This window comes from Tympanuchus pallidicinctus, unplaced genomic scaffold (assembly GCF_026119805.1).
Source record: "Tympanuchus pallidicinctus isolate F22 unplaced genomic scaffold, pur_lepc_1.0 scaffold3, whole genome shotgun sequence".
NCBI classification, from domain to species: Eukaryota; Metazoa; Chordata; class Aves; order Galliformes; family Phasianidae; genus Tympanuchus; species Tympanuchus pallidicinctus.
The window spans coordinates 15,325,699-15,351,571 of NW_026294747.1; the positions used below are offsets into that span (position 1 = coordinate 15,325,699).

At 47.3% G+C, this 25,873-nt stretch overlaps 2 protein-coding genes across 3 annotated transcripts in view; one reads left to right on the forward strand and one right to left on the reverse strand.

Annotated features, from left to right (window-relative positions):
- The window catches only part of LRRC56 (leucine rich repeat containing 56), a 70,968-nt gene extending 59,297 nt beyond the window's left edge, over nt 1-11,671 (reverse strand). The window contains exons 1-6 of the mRNA XM_052696207.1: nt 10,766-11,671; nt 8,019-9,921; nt 6,807-6,977; nt 4,650-4,751; nt 3,799-3,987; nt 729-918 (exon numbers count right to left, since the gene is read on the reverse strand). The gene's annotated coding sequence lies outside the window, so the exon portion shown is untranslated. The remainder of the gene's footprint in view (nt 1-728; nt 919-3,798; nt 3,988-4,649; nt 4,752-6,806; nt 6,978-8,018; nt 9,922-10,765) is intronic.
- A 300-nt stretch (nt 11,672-11,971) lies between these two features.
- Nucleotides 11,972-25,873, forward strand: part of HRAS (HRas proto-oncogene, GTPase) — a 35,025-nt gene continuing 21,123 nt past the window's right edge. Inside the window, exon 1 of one of the 2 annotated variants that reach the window (XM_052694946.1) lies at nt 11,972-12,257. The gene's annotated coding sequence lies outside the window, so the exon portion shown is untranslated. The remainder of the gene's footprint in view (nt 12,258-25,873) is intronic. The other variant, XM_052694944.1, reaches the window with a different exon arrangement.

The window sequence follows — 25,873 nt, forward strand, 5'->3', positions numbered from 1 at the left end:
CCATTCAGAATGGTCCCTGGGGCATTTCAGCTCCACAGTCTACTCAGCAATTTGTGCTTGCTTTTGGCTTGGCTGTGATGAATGAATTGAGCAAAGACAAAAATGGTTGGGCTCGGGCTTCCGATTTGCTCTGTCAAAGAAACCCTTGACTCTATACATCTGCTTCTGCTTTCCATTCTGTAGTGCACAGCCTGAATCTGAGTCCAGCGAAAGCTTCACAGGAATGAAAAATAAGGCAATCCACCACCATCCCATGTTGGGATTTTCCCTAAAATTTAAGGATCTCATGTTCCCTTTCCCATTGGAAGTCTTTTTGGAAAGCCTAGGGATTCTTCTGTATTTGGGTCACTGAATTGCATAACTTCCCCATCAGTGCTAGCTAGCAGAAGGAAGCCTATGCTTATAAAGAGGGAAGGATGTTTCCATGTTGTAAAAATGACAGGAGAGGCTTGAATTCCAAATATCCTCCTTACAGCCCTGGCTCTGACTTTGCATAATGTGTGCTTAGAAAAAGGACTGTGTACTTTGTTATTCCAGCAGCTAAGTTAGATTAGTGCTGACAGAAGATGGATTATTGGTATGCTCCTGTACTTTTTATACGCTGTCAGTACAAGTTAACTCTGTTACATATCTCAGCATACCACGTGAAACAAAGACAATTGCTCATGTGGTATTTCAGAGTATTGAACCATAGAAAACATCACAGTTCATGCAAATCTCACACCTACCTCCAGCTCCCCACCTGACAGTCTGCTTTCAAGGATACAGCACGTGGTAGTGGACATGACATGCTGTCTGCTGTGGGGCCTCCAGCATTGCTTGCAGATCAGTTCTTTGGCTGTGAACTCTGCAGTTCATCACTGCATGATTACACTGCTAGCTGAACGCTCCATCCCAGCATCCTCTTTACTTGAAACGCTGTAAAAGAAACCCTGGGGTAAATCCCTGCAGTGGTTTATCAGAAACTCCTAATTCCTGAGCTGAATTTTCCACCCCTGCACATCCCTGCAGCAGAAAACAGAAATAAGAATGGAAGCATCTCATGACTACAAACTACTGTTGTCTGTAGGACTGTCTTGCAATATTGTGACTCATCTCCACTCACTTCCTACAGCCCAAGCAAAGACCTTGCACTTCCAGACCTGCCCACCCCCCGTAGCAACAGAGAGGGGCTTTTGACCATTTCCTTTCCAATTTGGATCTGAACATTTGGAAAATATAAAGGGGGCAAACCTGTGCTGGATTTATATGTGACTGTTTCTGGTACAATGGGATGCTGAGACCTGACTCATGCCATGCACTGAGATGAGCAGAAGTTCATGTGTTGCAGTAACATTTCACAATTTCTCCGAGGACCCACAGCAGTCACTCCTGATGCCATGCAGTAGCTGGGCTATCACAGGGACATTCATTAACCATTCACAGCCATCTTGCACACCTAACAGTGGCAGCTGGCTAATTTCTAAGTAATCAATTGATTATTCTCTGCAGGAGCAGGTCAGGGTTAGCTAACAGGGTTAAACTAGTACAAAGAGCACATTTCCTTAAGTGTCAGTGGAAACACAGGTGTGCAGCATTCAGCTGTGCTCACTGTTTACCAGCTAGCTCCGTGGAAGGCAGATGCTGAAGGTGCACAAGCCACTGGAATGCAGCAGGTAAGGAAAGAGATTAGAGTAGGAAAAGTCTCCAACTTGGTCACAGCAATAACTGAGTGCCTTCAGCTAGGAAATTCTTAACTCTTCTTATGCAGGAACTTTATAGCATCTTGCCTGCACAATGAACCCTAAAGGTTACAAATACCTGTGGCACATAGACACAGCCAGGTGATGTGGTACATGCAGAGCACCCCTTGGCCCTTCGATAGGTGCCATCATATTGCAGCACAGAATATGATATCAACAACTGTGGTATGCTTCTGGGAGAAGCATGGCAGCCAGCAGGCAGATCTGCCTGCACAGTCACTGCACCTGGCAGCGCAGCTTATGTTACACTCCAGCCTCCCCATGGATATCAAGCCATCTACGGACTGAGCTGTTAGATGTTCTGGGAACCCTGGGCTCAGAACGGGGCACGCTGCTTGCTGCTATATCAAAGCCATCTGAATAAGGTTTAGTGGTGGACTTGAAGTTTATTTTTCTGCTCTCAGAACAAGAGGGACGTTCTGTCATCAGTGGGTTCATTAATAACAGCGCCAGCAAGCCTCAGATCACATCCCTTTCTCTGAGTGACACAAAGGGAGCAAGGAGCACTGAGAGATTTTTTGCTGAGCTGAAAGCTGAGCTCCTCTGCACTGAATTGCAGCATGCAGGCGGTGGGAGTGGGAGGGTGCACACAGGCAGAACTCCCTGCTCTGAGCCTAGCAGGTTGGCATCTTGCCCAAGCCCTACGTTTGCTTAGAATGCAGCCTGGGATTGTCTTGAGACAATTTGATGGATATTGTGTGGGTGCTGGAGGCAAGAGAAGCCAGGAAAATGAGGGATCTATATGCAAGCTGGCTTAGTTCCTCCAATTTTTAATGCAAGCTTTCCATTTTGGTAAATATACTCTGCATGCTATCATGGATAGTATATGGTTATAAGTGTGGTACCGTGAGAAAACGGTGCAATACCTGAAGCAAAAGTTTGTTTTTCATTACACATCACATTACACATGTATGGTAGTAACATCCAAGTAAGAAAATCATTTATTTTTGCAAACAAGTAAAACATTATGCTTCAAATAAGTAATCCACATTTATCTTACTCTTTGACCTGCCTTACAATATGGCTATTGCATCTTCTCTATTCAGATTATTTTTAAGCTTACAAAGCTCCTTAAGCTACTGGAATTTTGATCATCAACTGCCAGCAACAGCACTTACTAAACTGAAGCCTGAACTAACTACATTAATAAAACTCAACACTTGCCCTTTCTGCAAACCAGATTTCAACAACACTCTTTTCCTCTTCTCCCTTGTCTGCCTCTGTCTGAAAAATACGCGAGGCCATTTGCCAGAGTTAATTTTTAATGGTGTCCTCACTGCTGCAGTGAATGAAGTCATTTATTATCCAGCAAGCTAACACGCTAGGCAATAACAAATGCTGAAGAAGGTGACTCAGGAATGAGCACCCGGCCTGAGCTTTACCTTCCCTCCTGCCTGATGGCTCAGCACGAAGGGCTGAGCACAGCATGTTGGTTTACCATACACTAAGCCTTCATTCTGGGGACTCCCGGTTTCAAGGCACGAGGCCAGCTAGTTTTATTTACTTTGTAGTCATGTGTGCATGTACACAAGTGGAGTTGCAGCAGACTGCGTGGCCCTCCCCTCTGCCTGGGCACTCTACCAAAGGAGGTTAATATTCCCCCTGAGCGGTCATCGCTGCTGTGGGAACGTGGCAGCTCAGGCAGTTTGGCCTTAAACGCGCTTTGTGATCTCTGTCAGACTGCAGCTCAGCCCACCCACCTGTAAAACAGGTTTAATGGCTGCTAGCTTTTCTCTAGAAGTGCTGGAAGGATTACTTCATGTCTGAGATCTTTACACGAGAGCTGCTCGGTGATAGAAAGCATTTTAAAAGTGACTGGAAATCAGTGCATGTGGGAATGACCTCAGATGCAGCACTCTTCTCATCCCATTACCTAAGAACCTCAAAAAGGCTGAGATGCAGATGATTCAGAAACTGAGGGAGAAAGTGATTTTGAGTCACTTATTAAGTAGGATTCATATTGGCTTTACTGTTCCAGGACGTACAGGTTTGGAATGCAGAATCTCTTTTGCCATCTCTTTGGAGTGAAACAGAGTTCTCTCATGCATGTGCTTACCAGCCATCGTGCTTCTGTGTCCGCAGGGCAGTCCAAAGGCCACTGAAGAAGTCTATGAACCTTCCTCATTGCCTGCAGTAAGCTTTGGATCAGACCCCAGTGAGCCAGCAAGAATGTGCTGTTCAACGTGCTATAACAAGTCCACCGGCATGTGCTGATAGCTGCAGGAGAGCTGATAGAAGTACGCCCCTAAAAATGAGGAAGATCTTGGCTAAGGAGGCAGAAGCTTCTGGCCCAGTCCTCACCCCCCACACAGTGCCTGAAACACACTAGAGCCTCTTAAATTAGGGAACAGAGCAGCCCTGAGTCCATTCTTTCCTCCATGCGATATCACAGGAAAGCTAGAGAGTATTGTATTACTCTTAATACACTTTGTGATCGCCTAAGTCTCCCAAATCCCACTGCCAGTAAGCTCTGGTGATTAAATAGCTTACTGAAGGGAAACCATAGCTAACACTTTCTACCCTTATCAAAGTGTATTGCTAATGAGGACTGGGAAAACTCTCAGTGTTAATACAACATCTGTAGATTAACATTAGCTTACTCTGCTTTCACAGTCAATGGCTAAAATTCAGTCAATCACTTGGATTTGCGTCACACTTCTAATTGGTGTTATGGTACATCAGTCTCAGTATTTCCCCAGCAGAAGTACACTGGGAGTGGAAAAGGCAAAGTCAAGAGCTGGAGGCCAAAGAAGAAATTAGCAGCAAGTTGCTTAGGACATCATAATAGAGAAACCTTACAGTAGGTCTGGGAACCGAGGTCTGGGGCTCCTAAACATACAATCATGGAATAATTAGGATTGGAAAGACCACTAAGATCATCTTGTTCAACCTGCAGCTCATCCTCACCATGCCCACTGAGCCTTGTCATGCAATACAACAGCCATCCTTTTCTTGAAACCTCCAGAGACTGTTACCTCACCACCTCCTTGGGCAGCCCATTCCTTCTTCCTTGTGGAAAATAGAAAAACAGAAATCAATGAAGGACATGGCAGAAAAGAAAAGGATAAGCAGCTTGAGTCTGATTATGAGAGGGAGGGAAGCATGGCAGGGCTAGAGACAAAGGGCAGCTGGCACATTAAAAAGCAATCAGAGGAAAAGAAACAAGTAGTTTAACTGAACAAACACCAATGTCTTTAATTCTACTTAGTTTTACTGTGGCTGCATGCTGTGCAACACTGCTTTGAAATCTCTGAGAAACAGATGTAGTTAACAACTGTTCCGCAGTGTAGAGAGGAAGAAATTCTGTACTAATTGACAAAGGAGTAAGAAGATTATTTTTAAAGAAGTGAGAATAGTTTTAGCGTGTCCTCCAGGAGAACAGAGGATGGTTTCAGATTCAAGTACAAACTCATCTGCTATAGGGAAGCCTTGAACTCCACAAAGATAAATCTGTCACACATCAGTGAATGCAGAAATGACAGAGAAAGCAAGACATCCCTTAGCAACCCAACTGCTTTCCATGCCTGGAGGACTGGCTCCTGTCAGCACAAGTGACATAGATGACCCAGAGCATGGTAAGTGATCTGAGCTGTCCCAAAAAGAAACTGTTGGTGTGTGAGTGTTCAAACTTCTCTGAAGAGTTTGAAAAGGAAAATCACGAGGGGACTAAGTATTGTGAGGGCTTGTTAAAAAATACAGCTTTCTACTCTCAGAGACCTGAGCTGTTGTTGTATGAAGGTGAGGGCAAGAGCCTCCCTTTCTATACAGTGATCTGACAATCAGGCTCCAAGAGAATGATTGACATTTGACTGAAGCAGAGAGCAAGCAAAAGCTCTTGTGCTCATGCCAGCAAACCACTGCCAGGAAAGTCAGCATGGCCCTTAACTTGTGGATTCCTACCTTACCAGACCTCCTGCCCTATCTGACCCTTGCTGGTCCTGGGGAGGCCTGGGATTAAGTGGAAGTGGACACGGGATACTTATTAATTCTAGTCACCCTCACCTGGGGAGAGCATTTCATGAAGGAATCTGTATCATTTCTAAGTATCTCAGGCTCCAAACTCATTGTGTGATCAGCTGCAGTACTTGTGAAATAACACAAAACTCAAAAAGATTTGCTAGAAACTTGAGCAAACACCTGCTGGAGCAAAGGGGACACTTTCTGTAGAAGGCAGTGTGCTTCAGACTGGGCCACAACTGTAGAGAGCAACATTACTTCTCATTAGTGTCAAACTTACACGTCAGATTTATATCCCATCCCCCTCCCCACCAGCAGAATGTGAAGTCCAGATACCCCACTGCCCTCACAGATGAGGGTCTCACATTATCAAATACTGCATATCATGTATAAGGGAGATATGATTCTTACTCCTACGAGGAGACTGGCCCATTAGAACTGACCAGACTTTTAATTATGTCCACTTCTGTATGGGAATTGCTGTTGTTTTCTAAATATGAAACAAGAATCTGCAGTTGTTTGTGTTTTTAGACAGCAGAAGACAAGCAGTGATTACAAAGCCTTTACCTTCTATGATAGCAGAACATCTCATATCTGTGAGTTTCTATATTCAGTTTGTAATCGATCAAATCCAACTGGCAGCAAAATCAATTCAGTCAATAGGAATCTTTCTCTAGCTCTGCGGGGCTTGGGTCAGGCACCTGGCAAGGTGCTGGGTGAATTTTTGTGCTTATTGCAAACAAGAAATCCATGAGAAAGATCCTATCATGGACTACAGTACTCTCCAAGATTGATGATTTTGCTATAGCTAACCAGAATTTTCTGCAATGTTTTCAAATGATTCAGTTATAAGAAACTCGAGTGCTTTACTTAGTAGAATTTAATCCATCCAAAATGCTGTAATTTTTAGGTTTAAAAACAAAGTGGGCACACTCACCGGTTGGGTCATCTGAAGCAATGTCACATTTTTGGAGATAATATGAGTGGAAGGTTTTGTCAGTTGATTGATGGTTAATGAATTAATTCAGGGTTTGGTTAATTGATTACTACAGGAAATCAGTTCTGCTCGGCATCTGTCTTTAAAAAAATAACAATACCAGGACTCACTGGTCTTTTTCCTCTGTGTCATCTCTCAGTTGCACTTCTGTTCCAAGTTTTAGGTATTTCTGTGAGCCCCACACCCTTGGGATGATGGTACGCATTAATGACATCTGTTTTGCCTGTGCCTCCTTCAGTGCAACATGTAGTAAGGATAAACTGGCATACCTTTCCCATTCTCTAAAAGACAGTGTAGAAATTACAAATTATAGTAAATTATAGTGAAGAGTAGACTCTGATTTCCCCCATCGTGTTTCTCTAGACAGTCACTCACAGTGTAACAATTCATTGTCAGGAGTAAGCTATAGCCTTGCATGCCTGTATAGATTTATCTAATACATGAAGAGCTTCTCTCAGGGGCTGCTTTCCAAGCCATAATATTGCTGGGGCTTGTGAACTAGCAGTATTTTCTCTACAGCTCACTGAGAAGTTAGACAAAGATGGTCCAGGAGCCACAGCAGTCTTATCTGTAAATTCAGCCCAGAAGGTTGCCATTCCTCACTGTTCACCACTTTTTAACCATTATATCAACTATGCTATTCCAAAATACTTTATATATTTATATTATTGATATATTATATCAACAAGCTAAACATTAACTGGGATAGATTTTTTTAAAGCAAAAAGGGAAAGCACCTATTTATGCCATTGCACAATGGGAGCAATGTTACTTATAGCTCACATCAGTAGCCTAGGGATTGAGAAACTTTCTGTTTTTCTTTCACTTTTGAAGACTCTCCTCCAAAAGGTATCCTTTCCAGTTTGGGTGTAAAGCTAACATTTTCTATTTATCCTAAGCCTGTTAATTTTTAACAAATGAGCCTACCTTAAGCACATTGGCTTCTAGGAACTCTTGCACATATAGCAGCTTTCACAGTCATCCTCTTCTGAGCTAACAGAGATGAGTTTTGTTCTCCTTGCACAGTGACACCAAGGAGGGTTTCCCCTCACTGTCCTTAACCACTTCACTTTGCCTTTTCTCAGTTCTCTCACTAATACAAGTAAGCTGCCAGGAAGTCTGCCCTTCCCAGAAGCATCTCTGTAAAGAGAACGGATGTGAACACAGACTCCACTAGCCTATGCCATCTTCTGTCCCAAATAACTTCAGAATACTTCCAGATCTGCAGAGCTGAGTTTTCTTGAAAGAAATTGGGAAAAGAACTGAGACTGCCAGAGAGTGGAAGCCAAATTAATTTCTGTAGAAAAAGGTTTGTCACTTACTGGCATCTGCAGAGTTGAGTCAGTTTGTTGCGGATATGGATTAGGCCTTGTGCTTCTGAGAATCCAGCTTTGTTTCAATTCTTCTGAGCACTTCCTTCTTTCTTTCTGACTGCACTTCAGTTTTGATCCAAGTATCAAAGAGGCTCACACATCAGCTAGCTTGCATCAAATACAACATGAACTTCTGCTGACAACTTACTAGATGGTGTGCTGCTCATTAGTGACCAAAAACGATAAGGTCTCTGCCTCTTCCCTTGCTACAGTAACAAAGCACCTGGTGGTTCTCACCTTTTTCTGTCTCGTAAGCAGGCTGCCATGGCAAGTTACTTGTGTTGCACTATCCGGCTCTAAAAGGAAACAAAGGAAATTTGCACCCTCTAGAAAACTCAAAATTTTCAAATTCTGTCATGTATCAGTTTTCTTTCTGCCTTGACACTACTTATCCCTGAAGCTCCGGAAGAGATGAGCAAGATCTACATCCCAGCACAGAAGTACCTGAAGGCTTATTGAGCCTGGTGTGTCTGCAGAAGGAATAAATTAAATAATCATGAAGAATATGGTGCTGTGGGAAAGCACGTCAGAATCTCTGCTTTTCTCAGCATGCTCTCAGAGATAATGATATGGAGAGCACACTGATACAATCTTCCTTCTGAACACTTCAAGAAAGTTTCAATTACAGAGAGAAAGAAAATGCATCCAGAAAAACAGACCAACAGACTATGTGAACGTAGAGACAACACAAAAGGCACAGAAGGAACCAGGAAGTACTCTACGTAATTAGGGCAAAGCTAGGTGAGATTGTGGATATGGCAAAGGAACAAAAGATGCAGGAAAACAACCAAAGGAACCTGACACCACTCATCTGCCCTCTGCCTACTGAGAACTTATACCCTTCAGTTGGCCTTCGTGTAGATATTTTTGCTGAGAACAAAATTTGGATGTATTCAGATATCCCTGTGAAGCTGCGAAAGTGCAGTTGTTTGCTTTGCTGGTGATATTGATGATCACAAGAAGTTTTCATGTTGGTTTTTTTTTTTTTTTTAAATTATTATTATTTTTTTTTTTTAAAGGGCAGAAGAGAGTTGAGTTCAAGCTGGCAATAACCTGGGTGGTCTTACTAGAGAAACCTCTAAAAAAGATTAACATCTCAAAACTCTTGGGGATAGCCTTGATCTGATGAGCGAGTTCAGTTGTTTAAGTTTGTGGCATAAGTTTCAATTTTACAAACTTGTGTTTGTATGTTTTCATGTCACATTAGCCTCCTTCTTGCAGAGACTGAAGAGGAAGTGACAACATCAAGGAATTATTTTTTGGGGGGCTCACAGCACTGACAGAAATCAGTAACATATCTTTCCAGGGCTGAATTTAGACTGCTGTTTTAAAAGTCACATGACTATTGATGGGAGAAGGCAGTCCGTGAGTTATGGCCTCCTACATGCATGCTACAGTTTGGTGAAGATGATGAGTTAAAACTGAGGCACTGGAATGACAGAGCAGCTCTTCAACCCCACTGCAGGTTTGGTTTTGACAACACTAGTGTGGCAGTAAGGATCTTGTGATGCTCTTCCCATTTCCTTTTTATTGCACTGTGTGTCAGTGCGCTCAAAGTTAGACTAGTCTTCCTTTCCTGACAAGAAAGGCTTGCAATAGTCAGTACCACTGCAGCATTTCTAGAGAGGTACATATTTCTCTGCACCTCCCTAGAGGTTTGCCATAGAGCACAGGAGCTGCACTGGGCAGCTGTGGGTGGGCAGAGGAGTTTGCTGGAGATATCAAACTGGGGGAGTTTAGTTAGCAGAATTAACAACCTTGCCAGCTTATTTGTGGTACAATTTGCACTGCTCTTGCTGCAGCATTGCTCCTGTGCTTAAATAAGAGGATTCTCTCTTCTAGAAGCATTCCCCTGTAGAAAAAAAAAAAGGAAAAAAAAAAAAAAAAAAGAAAAAAACCAGAATGTAACCAGGAAGAATTATTCGTTATGCACAGAATGAGCTATATCCTCAGCAAGTGTAAATCCGCCTAGCTCTGCCAAAAGCAATGGAGCTATGCTGTCTGCAGCAACTTTGCTGAGGTGCAAAGATGCATAAGATGCAGCAACTTATACCAGCACTTTGTCTTTTCATCAAAAAAGAGATTGGGGGGTGGTAGTGTCAGGCATACTTAAGATATATACTCTCAGTGTCCTCACAAGTTTATGTCATCAACCCTATGTGTGGTTATGAGTCACCAATAGACGATTCTGCTACTGTCTTTCAGCAGCCTGCCAACAACAAGTAGTCCTCAGGTATCTTTTGTCCTAATGTGATCACAGCACTGAAGAATGAGCAAGAGGCAGCTTCAGTCCCTTCTTCTGATGTGTCCTGCTACATGTAGGCTAGCGAGAAGTCCAAGAAGCACGAGGTTTGCCCATAGCTTTCATAGAGTCATAGAATGCATGAGGTTGTAAAGGACCTTACAGCCCACCCAGTTCCAGTCCCCGTGCTATAGGCAGGGCTGTCACTCAGATCAGGTGCCATCCATCCTGCCCTTGATGCCTCCAGGAACGGGGCATCCACAGCTGCTCTGGGCAGCCTATGACAATGCATCGCTGCTCTCTGAGAGCTTTGTCTACTACACTCATCTATTATCCTGCCTATTTGGGTCTTTTGCTCCCTGATCAGTCCTGGGCCACTTAGGTACTGAGAAACAACTTACTTGCAGGGTGCAAAATGCAAGATCCCTGTATGCTCCAGTACCTGCCTGCTCACCAGAAGGGCGAAGACAAGATGAGACAGGCAGTGCAGAGAGGCGGTGCGCCGTGTGTACGTGTGCCTGCCTGTGAAGAGACCCATCACCTTTGTGCGTGCCGCTGCTGCTGGCTTGCATGGGAGAGATGCCGTGTTTCTGCAAGCTGCTCTTCTTGGATTTGTGGAGAACAGAGAGGTTGTTCCGAAGCAGGAGATCTTGTTAGAAGCCTGCAAATATTCTCAAGGTAAGCTGAAGCTTCGTCCTCTTTGTTCGGACCTGTCTGTTTGTGTTCCGGCTTATAGAAAGTGCTCCGGCAGGTTCGTTTGTGCTGCTGCAACAGTCTGTGAGACCTGAAAAAACCTGTACGGCTTCTCAGCAGGTGTCCTCACAGCTTGCTTCATCTGTTCCAGCCCTGAGCTCTGCAGGGCATGAGCTTTCTTTTTACTGTGTCAACGGCAGTATCTAGAACAATGGCTTCTAGATCCATTTTCAGATTAGCAGATACCTTTCTAATGGAAACAATCAGTAGTGGTGATGTGGTTGAGAATTGCATCAGAGCGAACAGCATTTCTGCAGTACCAGGAGCACAGACTTTATTTGGAGCCATATTCTGCAGTCCTGCCTCAAAGCTTGGGCACGTATTAGCAACAGTGCAGTCAGCAGGAGCACTGTGGTGATCAGCACTGGTGGGGCCGCACCTCGAGCCCCGCGTTCAGTCTGGGGCCCCTCGCTACAAGAAAGACATCGACGCGCTGGAGCGCGTCCAGAGTAGGGCAACGAAACCGAGAAGGATCAGGAGCACAAGTCTGACGGGGAGCGGCTGAGGGAACCGGGAGCGTTCAGTCAGGAGAAGAGGAGGCTCAGGGGAGCCCCGTGGCAGTCGGAACGCCCCACCCGCGGGGCCGCCCGCAGAGCCCCCCACAGGCGGCGCGTCGGCGACAGGCCCCAAGTGCCACAGGCCGGCCGGCCGCAGCGCCACCGCCCCACAGCCAGGCCGCGGGTGGGCGGGCCGCGGTGCATGATTGACGGGCAGCGCAGCCCACCCGGAGGGCGGCGGCGGCGGGGGCCGCCTATCAGGGCCGGCGGGCGGCCGTGAGTGGCGGCGGGGCGGGGCCGGCAGCCTGGGCGTGTGCCGCGGCCGCCGGCGGGGCGCGCTCCCGCTCCGCTGCGCTCCCCCCGCACGCACATTGTCCGGGCGGCGGCGGCGGCACGGAGCGCCCCGGCGCCCGGTGCCAATGCGGGGCGGGCGCGGCACGCCGGGGGAGCCTCCGCCACCGCGGTGGAAACTTCACCTCGCCGCCGGTCCGACGCACGGCTGAGCGCGGCGGGAAGCCCCGGGCGGTGGAGGGGCGGGGGGGGGAATCTCTCGATTCGGTGGTCGAGTTTGTTTTTTTTCCCCCCGGAGAGGAGGGGGAAAGAAAAAAACAACAACCCAAACCCAAACCAAACGCAAAACAGCGCTATTCCACCGCAAACTTCCGCCGCCCTCCGCAGGACGCGCATCCCGCCCGGGTGAGTGACCGGGGACGGGACGGGACGGGGCGGGGGGCACACGGCGGCCGCAGCCGCACGCCCACCTGTTCGCGGGGCACCGGGCGGCCCCGCCTGCTCGCCCCTCCGCGCCGCCGCTCTGCGGGTGGGCCCGGCCCCGGGCAGCGCTGCGGAGAGCGGGGGCACCTGCGCGGCTCTGCCGCCGCCGCCTCCCTCAGCCCCGCGCTGCCCCCCCCACCCCCACCGCGGGGCCGTCCCCGCCTTCGCGGCGCGCTGCGGGCGGTGCCCGGGCCGGGGGCGGCCCGCAGGTGGCGGAGCGCGGGGCGTGCGGCTGCGGGGCCGGCGGCGCCTCCCTTCGCTTGCCTTCCTCCGAGGGACGCTGCGGCGCGGCTGCACCCGCGCGGGGAGGAGCCCGCGGGCGGCCCGGTGGGAAGGAGGCTCTGCGGGACGGGAGGGAGGCTCGGCCCGCCCGCATCCGCGCGGGATGGGCTTCGGTCGGCCGTAGACAAAAGAGCCGGTGAGGAATCGAGGGGGGCTGCGAGCTCCGGGGTGCCTGGAGAAGGGCGGATGGAGGCTGGAGCGTTGGGAAGAGCTGTGCGGTTCCGTACCTGAAGTTGTCTCCGTCGCTCCGTGCAGTTACTCCCGGCAGTGCCCGATAGGCACGAGCTCCCATAGGCTGCGCTCCTCTGCAGAGCCTGACACAAGCATGCACAGAACTGTGCGCCTCGGACACTGGCACTGTGCAGGAGAGCAGGGAGGGATGCGCTTACCCTGACTGTGCCAGCACGGGGCCGTGCTGAGGCTGCTCTTCCTCCTGCTACCCGGACCATCAGGGGATATGGGTGCTGCTTTGGTTAGAATTGCTGGTATATTTATCCTAAAGTGCTCTGGTTTTGTAGCTGGAGAATGAAAGCTTGCCTGGTTTTCGCGGCACTTGTAACAGAGCTGCGGCTGTGAAGTCATCTGTCCCCCCTTCATGCAGCCAGGCATTGCAGCCCACTCCTCCGGTGCAGTCCCGGTCTGATTAACAACGCAAACTGCGTTGTTTCAGCAGCAGGGTGAAACAGAGCTGAGGGAATTCCCAGTTTGGCCTGCTGGTGGGCCTGCAGGCTGGCGGCTGTCACTGCTGGGCTGTGCCAGGTGGGTGCTGTCAGCACAGCCTCTGGATCTCCACGTGAACATCAGTGTGGTCATACCTTCTGTGTTTGTGCTAAGTGATTTAGTAATTAGCAATAATGATCTCCATTTGGGGTCACACTCATGCCATGATGTTGAAACAAGACCAAAGGCCTAAGGGAGGCTCTTTTGTGGGCTCTGTGAGTCGCTTGAAAGGGGATGCTGCGAAGCTCTGAAGGAGGTTCTGTGCACAAACCATCACGAGGGAACTCTGTTGGACCAGAGAGGAAGAAGCAGGCTGACAACTGCAGCTTGATTTCTCTTCTCGGCTCTCCTGAGAAGCAGTGAAAAGCAGGCTGCTGGCTCTCAGGAAGCATTCCTTGGGAGAGCAGCAATGCTAAAGCACCGTTTGCCACATTGCTATCTTCCACCAAACTTCCCCAACCTTTTGGGGAGGTGAAGTGTAGCTTCCAAGCATCTAATTCCCAAGATGACAGCCCAACAGCATGGATGTCCTCTAGCCTTCCCACTCATCCAGGTTTAGCTGTCCACAGCATTTGTCATCGGGATCCAAAACTTCACGCTTCTGAGTGAAAAGAGCCTTTCTGAAGTTGAATACGAGGGAAAAAAAATCACCACAGTAAAAACTGAGGCAAAGGCTGCCCTGCATAGAGTTCCTGATGAAGAAGGGAATGGGCAGGAATGCTAGCCAAGCCCCTGCTTGCCATCTTTCAAGGTGTGTTGTGCTGCTCTGCTTTGGGCAACCCAGTTGCACCCCAAGCACTTGTACTTAATTGTAATTTATTACCAGCTTTGTTTTTAACATTTTTTTTTTTTCCAAGTGTAAACTTAGAGCCAGCAGATAGATGTATTATTAGACTAATATCAGTAAGAGCTGAATGTATTCAATGCTTTTAATTGTACAAAATGATATTTCATCAGCTTTATGGCTCATTGGAAGCCAAAAAGAAATATTAAGCAAGTAAATTATTTGACAAATTGATGAGATTAAACAAATGACATTTGCTAAGTGCTGGTCAGCTGCTCTGTCCAGTCTCATTCCTCTTTTCTCACTGTCTTTCTACTTTTCATTCTAATTTTTCATGGTTTCTCTTTTCCTGAGCTGTTCTTGGTGTCTGTTTCACTTATTTTTTTTCCTTCCCATACTGTTATCTCTCAGTATATCATGGTTTTTCTTACATTCTTTCATCTGCCTCATTTTTTAAGCCTCTCTTTTTGAATCTAATGTAGCCATTTCCCCCTTTTACTCCACCTTGGTGGAGACTTTGACTGAACTCTTTGTCGCCAGCTGAACTAAACCCAGTGACTGTGTGAAGACGTTTGCTCAGTGGCAGAGCGGCTCTGCCTCTCCCTGGCATTCTGGCTGTTGTGAGAAGGGTGTTTCCACAATTCTGGAGTGTTTTTCCAGCACTTATTTTTGCTTGTGCTCTCCCTGTGCCTTTTTAATGTGATTTTGACTGAATTATCTACTGTCTTTATATTCTAAAAGAATGACCAGGATCAAATGGCAGACCTGTTTTTATATCTTCATGCAACTGATACACCTTCTAAGTGAAATATGCTGTACTTTCCTGCTGTAAGTACAGGAGTTACATGATGACACCCCCTTGTACTGGGAAGGAAAGGTCTCCGCTGAAATAATGAAGTCACACCATTTCTCTGTCATGTGAAATGCTTTGAGTGCACTGCTATAGTGAGCAGTCCTGGCAGCATGTAGTCCTGAAGCCAGATTGATTGAGGAGGATGGGGCTGAGAGGAGTATGCTTTTGCAGTTAATTATTTACTGGCAATAGAGCAGAGCTGATAATAGTTGGTTTATAGTTACAGATATCTGAAGGAAAATGCCTCTAGATGATCTGTTCTGTATTGCCACCTGCTTGTTGGTCTCTCCTTAACATGGAACCAGCACTATTTTTTACTGAGCTAGTTGTTGAATAATTTAAAAAACAGTTATCAACTTCATGCTGCCAGAATACAGTTCTGCAGCGTGTGCAGCTAGAGATCTCGGTATTTCCATGCTGGCTGAGGTGTACCTGCATTAATATATAACCCACCTGGGCATCCAAGGTCAAAGTGAGGTTCTTTGAACAGCTTATCCAGCTCTCCAAGTCTGATGCTGACAGATGACTTTGTGGGACCCAGGAATCTGACTCCGTCTCTGCTGTTGGCTGGATGGTTGCTTCAGCTCACTAAAACTGTTCTTTACTGGGAGCAACGCGGACCCTCCTGCTGGGTGGATTGATGCAGTACAGCTGCTATAAGGGGAGAGCGTGCTGGGTGACGGTACTCTGGCAATGCAATACATAGCACTGGGCAGAACTGTAAGTGGAATTTTCTTCTTGCATTGCTAAATCCAAATCAAGCTGCTCACATTGAAGTTAAATTTGAGAGCTGATGGAGCTGAATTTAGATGTGTGTAGGAGCAGTAACGTGACAAATGCAGAGAAGGGACGTTGCTGCATCTAGAGTTCTCTGGAAGAGATCTTCCACTTCCCAGAGGAAGAGGCCTGCACATCTGATTATTTAGTATCCTTAGAGATCAGCAGACATTGGAAGGAGCTGCAACCTATGAAAAGAAGAGGAAGATGTCCTGTTCATAGGAGAAGGCTGTGAGATGTAAAAAGCCAGAGAGCAGGAGTGAAATGAGAGAAGCTAACACACACCAGGTGGTTGTGCTCCGCTCCCATTCTGCAGGAAGAGAAGAGAGGAGTGAAAGAAGAGATCTGTGAGAGAAGGCATTGCTGATGCAGCACGGGATGGATGGGATGCATGCTGTTCTGCCAGCCTGGCCTAAATCAGAGCCAACATTTCCCTTGAGAAAGCCAGACTCTGGTGAACAGTCTCTGAAGGAAAGTCATCTCATTGCAAGCACTTTTGTCCAAAGCAAGTAGAGGTCTTGCTTGGAGGCTTGTTAAGAAGTGAGTTCATTTCATCAGCGGTCTGTTTGCTCAGCAGACTGCCATCACATAAGCAGACAGGGCTTGCTCCAGTGCTGATGCTGTTTTGATGCTTTGCATCGTCTTCAGCAATTCTCTGGTTTGTGTACAGCTCCATTCACAGTCTACTCCAAGAGAAAGAGGAATGTGTATAAAATAGGTTTGAATATATGAAATTAGTCTGCATGTGATCCATTTAGTCACTTATCCTTTTTGCTACCCAAGTAGCTGCTGCAGCAGCTGCCTGGCACGATTCTAGCTCTGTATTTCTGCAGTTGCAGTAGTACCCATATCCTGTTCCTGCATCAGGCTTTATTACTGTAGGGATGAGAGGTCAGAGTGCTTGGTATTCATAACATGGTAGAAAGCACATAACAGCAGGGTAGCAAGGCCCTAGGCTGCAGCAAAGGAGGGTTTGCTCAAATGCAATGGCTGTGGGTACAAAAATAAAGGAAATAAACTGCTTACCTTCAGAAGGCTTCAGGTACACAGAGATCTCCAGGAAGATACTCTTCACCTTCACTGCCAACCTTTAAATGAGGTCTGGGAAGGGGTGGATCCTGGCTCTACCCCTTCTGATCACTCAGGTACATTGCATACACCTGAGCTCCCCTGGGTTGGCCCTGCCTTCCCACCAGGTGCTTAATCACTGCTTCAGGCTGTGACTTAGCATTTCCACTACACTAGTACTTGAGTTACTAGAGTTCATCCTATAGAAGAGTGGGCTTGAGAAGCCAACCTTTTCAATATGATAGTAGATGAAACATCACTGTTGCTTGAAGGTTAATGGGACGGAGTCCAGCATCTGTGTGTGCTAATTCTGTAGCTGACTTTCCTGTTGTCTCTCCTTGTATCCGTGTATGATATCATAGCTGCCCTGATGTGGAATAGCTGCCTGAGGGGCTAGGCAGGGGGAGGATACCGCTGTACTGCCATGTGCTGTGACCTCCATCTGGCAGCCAGTCTGCCTGCTGATGGACAAGGAAGCGCGCACAAGTCCCTGCTTTGCTTTCTACCTCCTCCTGCTGCTGGGGGGGATGTGGTGGATGGGGCTGGTACTTGAGCCTCTCAGGGTGGTCCTGCGTGGAGCAGGAGTTGGAGTTGATCATCAGGTCAGCCAGGATGGGGCTCTGAGCTCTTGATCTAATGTAGGTTTCCCTGTTCACTGTGGGGGAGTTGGACCAGATGGTCTTTATGGGTCCCTTCCAGCTCAAACGATTCTATGATCCTTGTGGGTCCCTTCCAACCAAGGATATTCTGTGATTCTCAAAAGATCCATGCTTGAAAGAAACACCCGTGTGACCATCCTGAACACATCTAAAGAAAGGCTTGAGAGAATGAGACCCAGGTCTGGAGAAATGCTGCTGCCTTCCCACAGGAGCAAGGAGGCCATGCAGTGGTGTGGCTGACGGTCATAGAGGAATGTGCAGGCCCTCACCAGCCCACTGGCTGAGCAGCCAGTTGTGTGGTCTTCAGATAGATGTGAATGTCCTTTCCGTGCAAATCCTTTGTGTTTGCATCATATCTTCAGGAATGAATTGATACCCTGTAGTAAAACGGAGCATCTTGGTCTGTTGTGGATTGGAAAAATAATAAGAGAACTCGAGCAACTGACAAGAAACGATGTAGCCCTCTGGATGGGGAAGGGAGGAGGACTTGATTAAAAGAAACAAACAACAGAGCTTTTGAATCTTGCTATGTGCTCGTGGCAGGTAATTCTAATATGAGCCATCTCTCTTTGTCAGCTGCTCAGAGGCATTTCTCATGGAAAGAACAGTCAAGCTAGAAGTTCAGTTACTTGACTAAGTATTCTTGGATAAAAAACTTCTTGGGAGGGAGCAGGTAGATTTCTTCAAGAAGCAAAATCTTTACTTTTTTTCAACTTGTTTCCCAGGCACCTAATCTAATCTATCCAAAACAATTCTCTGGCAGCTGGGGCTCACATATTTAAAAAAAAAAGAAAAACAAACACAAAAAAAACACCACACACCACTGTGGAGAGGAATGTATTGTGACAGTTTAATTTGCCACTGAAATATGGTCACCTCCGGGGTAGTTCAGAGAAACCATAGGAGAGCAGATGATAAAGCTGTTCAGAATGGGAGGTGAGTAACGGGAGGCTGCAGAGGAAAGATGCCTACATAGAAATGTAACTCCTGGAGTTCTTGTTCCTTTGGCTCTACAATGGGGCTGTAACCTTGGCTCTGCATCACGCTGGTGGTGACTGGCTCTAGAGATCAAGTGGAGTCAGAAGGAAAGGTGGAGTCACAACACGCCACAGGTCAGACTGTCTTTTCTTTGAAAGTTATGTTGCTGAATGCATACATAAAGGATGAGTCTTTTGGTGTGCTTGCAGATAGAAAATGAAGAATGGCTCCTGCCTGTGGAGATGAGGAAAGGGACGGAGACTGCTCTGTGCTCCAAGGGCTGCTGAGAAGATGCATGCAGCAGGTCCCTGCCTGCAGAGCCAGCAGTGCAGTGAGCACTTTGCTGGGAGAGGGCAGGTGTGGAGATGGGATTTCAGAAAGCCAGCTTGGTGGTTCTGCGGTGTGTGACATGAGCCAGTGCTTTAAATACACACGTTGCTGCTGCCGTCGGGAAACCCTTCAGGTCCCAGTCTCCTGTAGTGTAGATCCATGTGAAAGCCAATTGGTTCATCTTATGCTTTGTAGGAATTAACAGTTGTTGATTTCAGCAATAAATAGTGACACTGTGGGTGAGGTCTGCAGGGTCTAAAGACCGTGGGAGTGCCTGCACCCAGTCCCTGGTTGGGGACTAGCAGAGATGCAGGACAGTTGACTGAGAATTACAGCTGCCAGCACGTTTGTGCAAATTCTCTACCTGCAGTCCCTACATTTTTAAATAAAAAACAAGGCATCTGTAAGATGCTTTTAAGAAGACAAACGAAATCCAGCATGAATTTTAGGGGGGAAGTTATCCAGTTTTAAATAAAGAAGTATAGAGTTGCTTCTGTAGTCCCGTTTAGGGGCCTCAAAACCAGCGCTGTCGGAAGAGTGTGCTCCTTGGGAAGAGAGCAAAAGCTGAACAGAGGGTTGGGTTTTTTCAGAGCATGCTAATAAACACTTGTTTTTTGGCAGGGCTTGTGATTGCACTGCAACAGGGTTACAAGGTCTCGTTCAAATTCTGCTGAAGTCAGTTGAAAAATGATGTTGACTGCAGTGAGCATGGGCTGGCAATCAGGACAGCATCTCTTAAGACACTTCAGGTTTACCTCTCCTTTATTCCAAAGTCTGCACCTAGAACAAGTTTATTCAATTTGCAGTTTAGTGCACCTTCAGTTTATATTCCTGAGGAGGGGAAAAAGAAGGAAGAAAAAATAACCCAACCAACAAATCAGAATAGTCCCACAGCTCCTGCTGTGGACATGGGTTGTGGCTGGCAGCTGGTACATGCAGCTGGAGGACCACTGGTTGCTCCTTCAAGCTTGGCTGGCTCTGTGGGTGCCTATTGGGATTCAGACACAGGGGGAATAATGGTTAAAATCTAAGGTAGGAGCCCACAAACCCAGCAGTGATCGTACACTGGGTTGGATGCAGAAGAAAAAGCTCTGCCACCAGGAAGTCATCCTTTCAGAGAGCTAATTCAAACTTCTCTTCGTCCTTTGAACCTTTCAGTAGGTAAATGTCATGTAGTTCCTTCTATGCTTTTTTGACTGTTTGATTTGAGGGCTTCATGCAGCAACTTATTCCTCATTCATCCTATTCTCAGGGACGTAATTCTGCCTGCAGTTCCTGTTTGAGCTTAGTTTTCTTATTTTCTGTAGCACTGGGGCTGATGGCTTTGCAGATCTTACGATACCTCCTCCATCTGGCCAGCCTAGCAGTACGACAGCTCCACTTAATGTGTGCTCTCTGATTTGGCTTCCTGCCCCCAGACTCATTATTTTGCGTTCGTCTGTATTGAGCTCCAGTGCTGCCAGCCCCAAAGGATCATATATCTCAGAAGTCACGAAAAAGAGATGGGTCTGAAAATCCCAAGTCTCTTCCTGGTGTGTGCAGATTGCACGTTTCTGCAGCCATCCCCCAACCCTGCTGTGCGTGTGCATCCCTCTCTGCCCATCCCAGCAGTAAAGCCAAACCTGCAGGGCCCTGCAGTTCTCACTGCACAGAGTGCTTGGCCCCTGAGACTATTCCCACTCCTTTTTTGCTGACGTAGAGGCGAGTTGGGACCTGCACTGGGCTAGCTGCCCCCAAAATGACTTGGATCCATTTGGAATATTGTTCCAGGGAAAATACTGCGGAGTTCTCTCGGCGGTAGGTATTTCAGAGTATCAGCCCCTTTTTTACCATCTGAAGTGTGGTATTACCTTTTCGCCCTGGAGACTGGGAGTGCTTTCATGTTGGGTGCAGCGTGAAACACGAGATGATCCCTCTCTGAAAAGTGCTTGAGCAAAGTGCATGGTAAGAAACATCAGGGTGCAGTTCACCTCTTTAGATGTTGACGCCTAACATCTCCGCTGCTTCCCCTTCGCCTCCAAATGTACGCAGCAGGGGAAATGAGAGCTTTCATCTCGTCCTAATGCAGATGTCTGAAACCAGCCAGACAGATTGCACCTGTCTCTTCTCATTGATTGCAAAGAGGCTCCAGATGATGGGCTCTCACGTAGGTGTCTCTCTTGTAGGTGAGGTGAATCCCACTGGCTGCATGAGGCTGGTTGCAGTAGCACAAAGAGAGAGCACAGCTGCTGAATGTAGTCTGTCCTTGTCTTTGCTGCGAGTTGTCTTATCTGGTAAACCTATCCCTCCTCTTTGCTCAAGAGGCTACATTTCATTTCATAGGATCGTTAAGGTTGGAAAGACCACTAACATCACCAAGTCCATCCCCACCATGCTCACTGACCATGTTCCTCAGTGCCACATCTCCACAGATCTTGAACACCTCCGGGGACAGTGACTCCACCACCTCCCTGGGCAGCCTGTGCCTCTGCCTCAATGCTCTTCCTGAGAAGAGATTTTTCCTGATATCCAACCTGATTCAACCAGTTTCTTGTTGGCCAAGAGCTGGAAGGACATCGTTCAGACAGCAACCACAGGGTGCAGTTACACACAGATGTGGGTGCTCCAGGGTTTAGTGGGTGAAACCAACGCCTCCTAACACTGGAGTACTGTTAGGTACCCTAATGGTGATGGGGATGCAAGGAAGGTGGAGCCAGTTTCTGTAGTTTTGTTTTCCATGTAGTCCGCTGGGAGCAGCTGGAGGTGACTGAGAGCTGTTCATAAAAGAACTGAGAAATGAGGCTGAGCCAACTGGGAGAAATAAAGCCTGGTCGCCTGGGGAGGATTTTCTTGACTGGCTGAGTTTCCTCTTTGATTGGAGCACTTGTTCCATCATGCCTTCTCCTATGGAAGAATTAGCCAGTGGCAGAAACATGATGCATCGGGTGTTTTAGGAGTGAGAACCTGTCTGCAGCGAGAGCCTGCAGAGCTCAGCCTGCAGAGCTCATCCTGAGTCCCTCTGCAGTGAGCCTGGAGCCTGCTGTGTGTGCACAGCGGGGCAGGGTGCTGTGCCAGGCTCCTTACCCTGTATCATGCCTGTGTGCTTAGCATCAAATCCTACAAACTCTTAGAAAACCATTGTTTTGTACCCCAGCTTTTTGATGACTGAAACACTAATTCCAGCAGGTTCAGGCACCCAGAAGTCAGCATTCAGTTCCAGAGAGCCTCAGGAAGCATACTGTGTGCATCATAGTTGCTTCAAACCCTTTGACTGTGGTTCTCAACCAGTGTATGAGGAGCCCTGGCTGACTTCTGAAGAGCCTGCAAGAGCCATACAGTAATAATGAGAACTGTTGTCAGGCAGTTAAAATGTATTGTTAAGGAATCTGCACAGGAGTTCTTCTAGGACTTGGCAACTGATATGGATAGAAAAGCATTGCTCTACAGTAAGCGTAACCTGTGCAGTAAAAAACCAAATGTCACAGCCATAACGAGCCCAGTAAGAGCTAGAAATGTCAAAGGGATTGCTGTGCCTTTGCAATCACAGAAAATTTGTTAGGGGAAGGATTTTTGGCTGACCCCATCTTGAAAGCACACATTGCATGCTGGAGAGAAAAGCAGAGTACCTTACATTCTGTTATATGGTATATTCTGTCTTTGCAAGGCACCTGACTTCTCCCTGCCCTACCCAGCTACACGTGTGCAGGACAAGCTCTTCTGCTCCACAGCCCTGGCTTCCAGGGGGCAGAGGTGGTTGCATAGCCAAGAGGGAGGTTGTGTGAAAACCTTCCGAAGGCTTTGGTTCAGGAAGGAAGGTGCATCAGAGCCTCGTAGTTGAGACCCACAGTGTGTGTTTAGCTCCCATATTTTTACTGCTATCCCTCTCCTCTTGAACTTTGGTACAATAAATAGTGGCCTTGTTTGAGGAGTGTCCTGGCAGAGAGGCATCTGGCACAGTATCCAGCATTTGCTGCTTCCCTGCAGTTGCTGCACATGGGCTTTCTGCCTGCTGTTTGCAGATCCTGCAGGTCAGCAGGTGCATCATCTGTAACACTGAGCGGCATGTGCCTGCCCCTTTTCCTTGCTCATCTACAGTAGATGCTTCTTGGTTTTGCCACATGGGGGAAATAACAGCGAGGGCTAGAAGAGATATTACCTCTGGGTTTTGGTTTCCAAAAGGAGAGCCTGGAGCTAGCAGCAATCCTGTTGGGATTGCCTGCAGAGTGCTGCTGTGCAGTCATTGCTGAGAGCATAAACCTGGGTTCTATCCTGGGAGCATTTCTGTGCTAGTTGCAGCTGCAGCCTCTCTGCTGCAGGATGTACGGCTTCAGAACCGTGCTCTCTGCTTGTTATTTTTTGCCACTGGCAGCACACTTACTGCCTTGTCTGAAGCAGATTTGTAGGTCTCTAGGTGATGTGTAGCAGCTTCCCTTGGCTCTCTCAGCCAATAGGCATATGTGCTGGCATTGGAAAGCTGATGGGACAAACCAGGATCTGTAAGTCTTTCCCAACGGTATGACCTTCCTAACTAATTTCTCTTGTATAGTTCCCAAATAACATGTGCATGTACCTAAATGTAGGCAGGTGATCCTCAGAAGGCCTCTGCACACAGCAGGGGGGTTGAAACTAGATGATCATTATGGTCATTTTCAACCCAGGCCATTCTGTGATTCTGTAGTTCTATGAAATAAGTTGTTGCACGTTGGTGTTCAGAGCCGAGCTAACTTGGTTGCAAAAAAGAAATGTTCTCAAGGTTTTAAAGCCTTTAGTGTGGCAACAAGAGAGGAAGGCTCCCAGTGCAGAGAAGCCATATTCCCTCCCATGCTCCACCAAAGGCTACTTTGGTTTCTGATTCAGCTCTGCAAATACTGTCTGGTGGCTTCAAACTGCATAAGCAGTAGGCTGGTATTATTTCCCCTGCGAAGGTTGGAGGGAGGGAGAGAAAATTAAAGCAACTTGTCTCAGCCAAAGTCAACTTTGTGGAGTTACGAGTGTGTCTCTGGAGCCCAGTGAGAGGTCTTTGCCTTATCTGGCTCAGTACCGTGCTGGTTGCACAACGCTCACAGCCCCTAGATGCACATATTTTCGCAGGGATGGCCCCAGTTGCCCAAGTAGAGCATTTGCTCAGATTCTCATGCTTTGCAATTACTATAAGCTTCTCATGAGAGAGAGAAGGAGGAGTGGTGCCAGGTGTTTTTTTTCCCCCTCTCCCTGTTGTTGTTCCTCATCAGCTGGTTGCTTTGAAACGAGCACGTTGTGGTTTTCCTTCAGAAGCAACATGTCGCTGCAAATGCGGCTTCAGAGAGCTTCCAGGAGTGCTGCGTGCCGGTGGCTGCGGGCAGGGAGCAGACAGGTCGTGGCACTGGGGATGTGCACCAGTGAGCTCAGCCTGGTGCAAGCCTGTGCCCATTGGGCCTGGCAGTGCCGGCACGTCGGCATTCCTTCCGGCACTCAGCAGCAGCATGGAGCCACCTCGCTTTTTGGACCGTCGCAGCGGGATGTCGTTGAGGGAATCGGAACCTGGTGCTTTGCAAATAAGGACCTGCAGTGTTGTTTCCTTGCCTCGTTCAGCTAAGACGCTGTGATAAGAATACACACAGACCTCTTGTTACAGCTGTGCGTGACGCTAACACGGCCCTTGGTTTGGGGCATTTGTGCGAATTCTGTCCTGAGCTCATGGGAGAAAAGGGTAATTCTCACCACATTAGTACAGGTACAAAGCCAGAAGATGTCTATACCTGGACAGCTTTCTTGTATGGCACACTTTGTTTTAGGTACAGCAGCAAAACCATGAGTAATCTCCATGTAGCCTGAGGTCTGCTGTTTTTTTCTGGAATATACTGAGCATATAACCAGCATAAAAGCTGGTTGCTTTTCTTCAAGTATCGTGTGATACTGAAGGTGAACAGAGTATGACTTGTGACAGGCCAGCAGAACTTCACCCTTCTGCGGGCTGTAAATAGGCATCTACCTTATGGATGGATGGTGGTGTCCCAAGATGTTCTCACCCTGTCCTAGGGCACCAAGAGCCCAGGTCCAGCCAACCAGCTCTGGCTTGGCACGTGAGTCTTATCAGAGGTGGGACAGGAGAGGTGCATCCATGGCCTCTTTTCCCAGGTAACCAGTAATAGGGTAAGAGGTAACAGCCTGAGGATGCTCCAGGGGAGGTTCAGGTTGGATATTAGTGAAATTTTCTTCTCAGAAAGAGTGGTGATGTGTTGGCACAGGGAGGTGGTAGGGTCACCATCCCCAGAGGTGTTTGAGAACCATGGAGATGTGGCACTGAGGGACATGGTCAGTGGGCATGTTGGGGGTGGGTTGAGGATTGGACTTGGTGATCTTGGTGGTCATTTTGAGCCTCTATGATTTTATGATTTTACAAAAGATAGTCGATTGATGGGGGTTTATTGAGTCCAGGGTCTAGATCCTAATCAGCCCCTGACAGAGGGTGTTGAGTCAGAGCAGAACAATGTTTAGCCCAAATTTTTGAGGATAGATTTTGAGGGTCAGTTGACAAGCTCCAGCTTTCAGAGCTCAATGCTTTCCCTGCTGTTACAGGATGAATTTTCCTCTTCCATTAATATATTCACTCTGCAGAACAGTGCAGCATCTATTTTTGCTCAAGTAGCATTTCAAGTTAAAGTTAGCTTGTTTGACATGCAAGCTGGTGGCTTTCTGTGGGCTTCTTCTATTTAAAAAAAGCTTTTAGCAAACATGCAATTCTTTTTTTTTATTTTTTATTTTTAATGTTTCAGTTGAAGTTCCTGTGTGGGAACAATGAGAGCTATGTAGAAACTGTACTCCCTATACCACACCATGGCTTTGAAGGTTCTTTGTATGGACAGACTTGGTCCTCAGGGGAGATGCTTTCTGAAAATATGTGAGGATTTAAAGGGGAAATAAGAAGCAGTTTAATTCCAGTTAGGTGTGAATAATGTCTATGCACAACAAACTGCTGTACTTTCTTTCAAGAGCCCTGAGGAGTCCTACTGGTGAAGTCTGCTGCTGCCAGATGAAGCAGGGAGTCTTCATCAGGACATCATTGCTTCCCTGACCTTGCTGGTGACTCGTGTCTCCCCTAATGATACTGGCAAGACCATAAAGAATC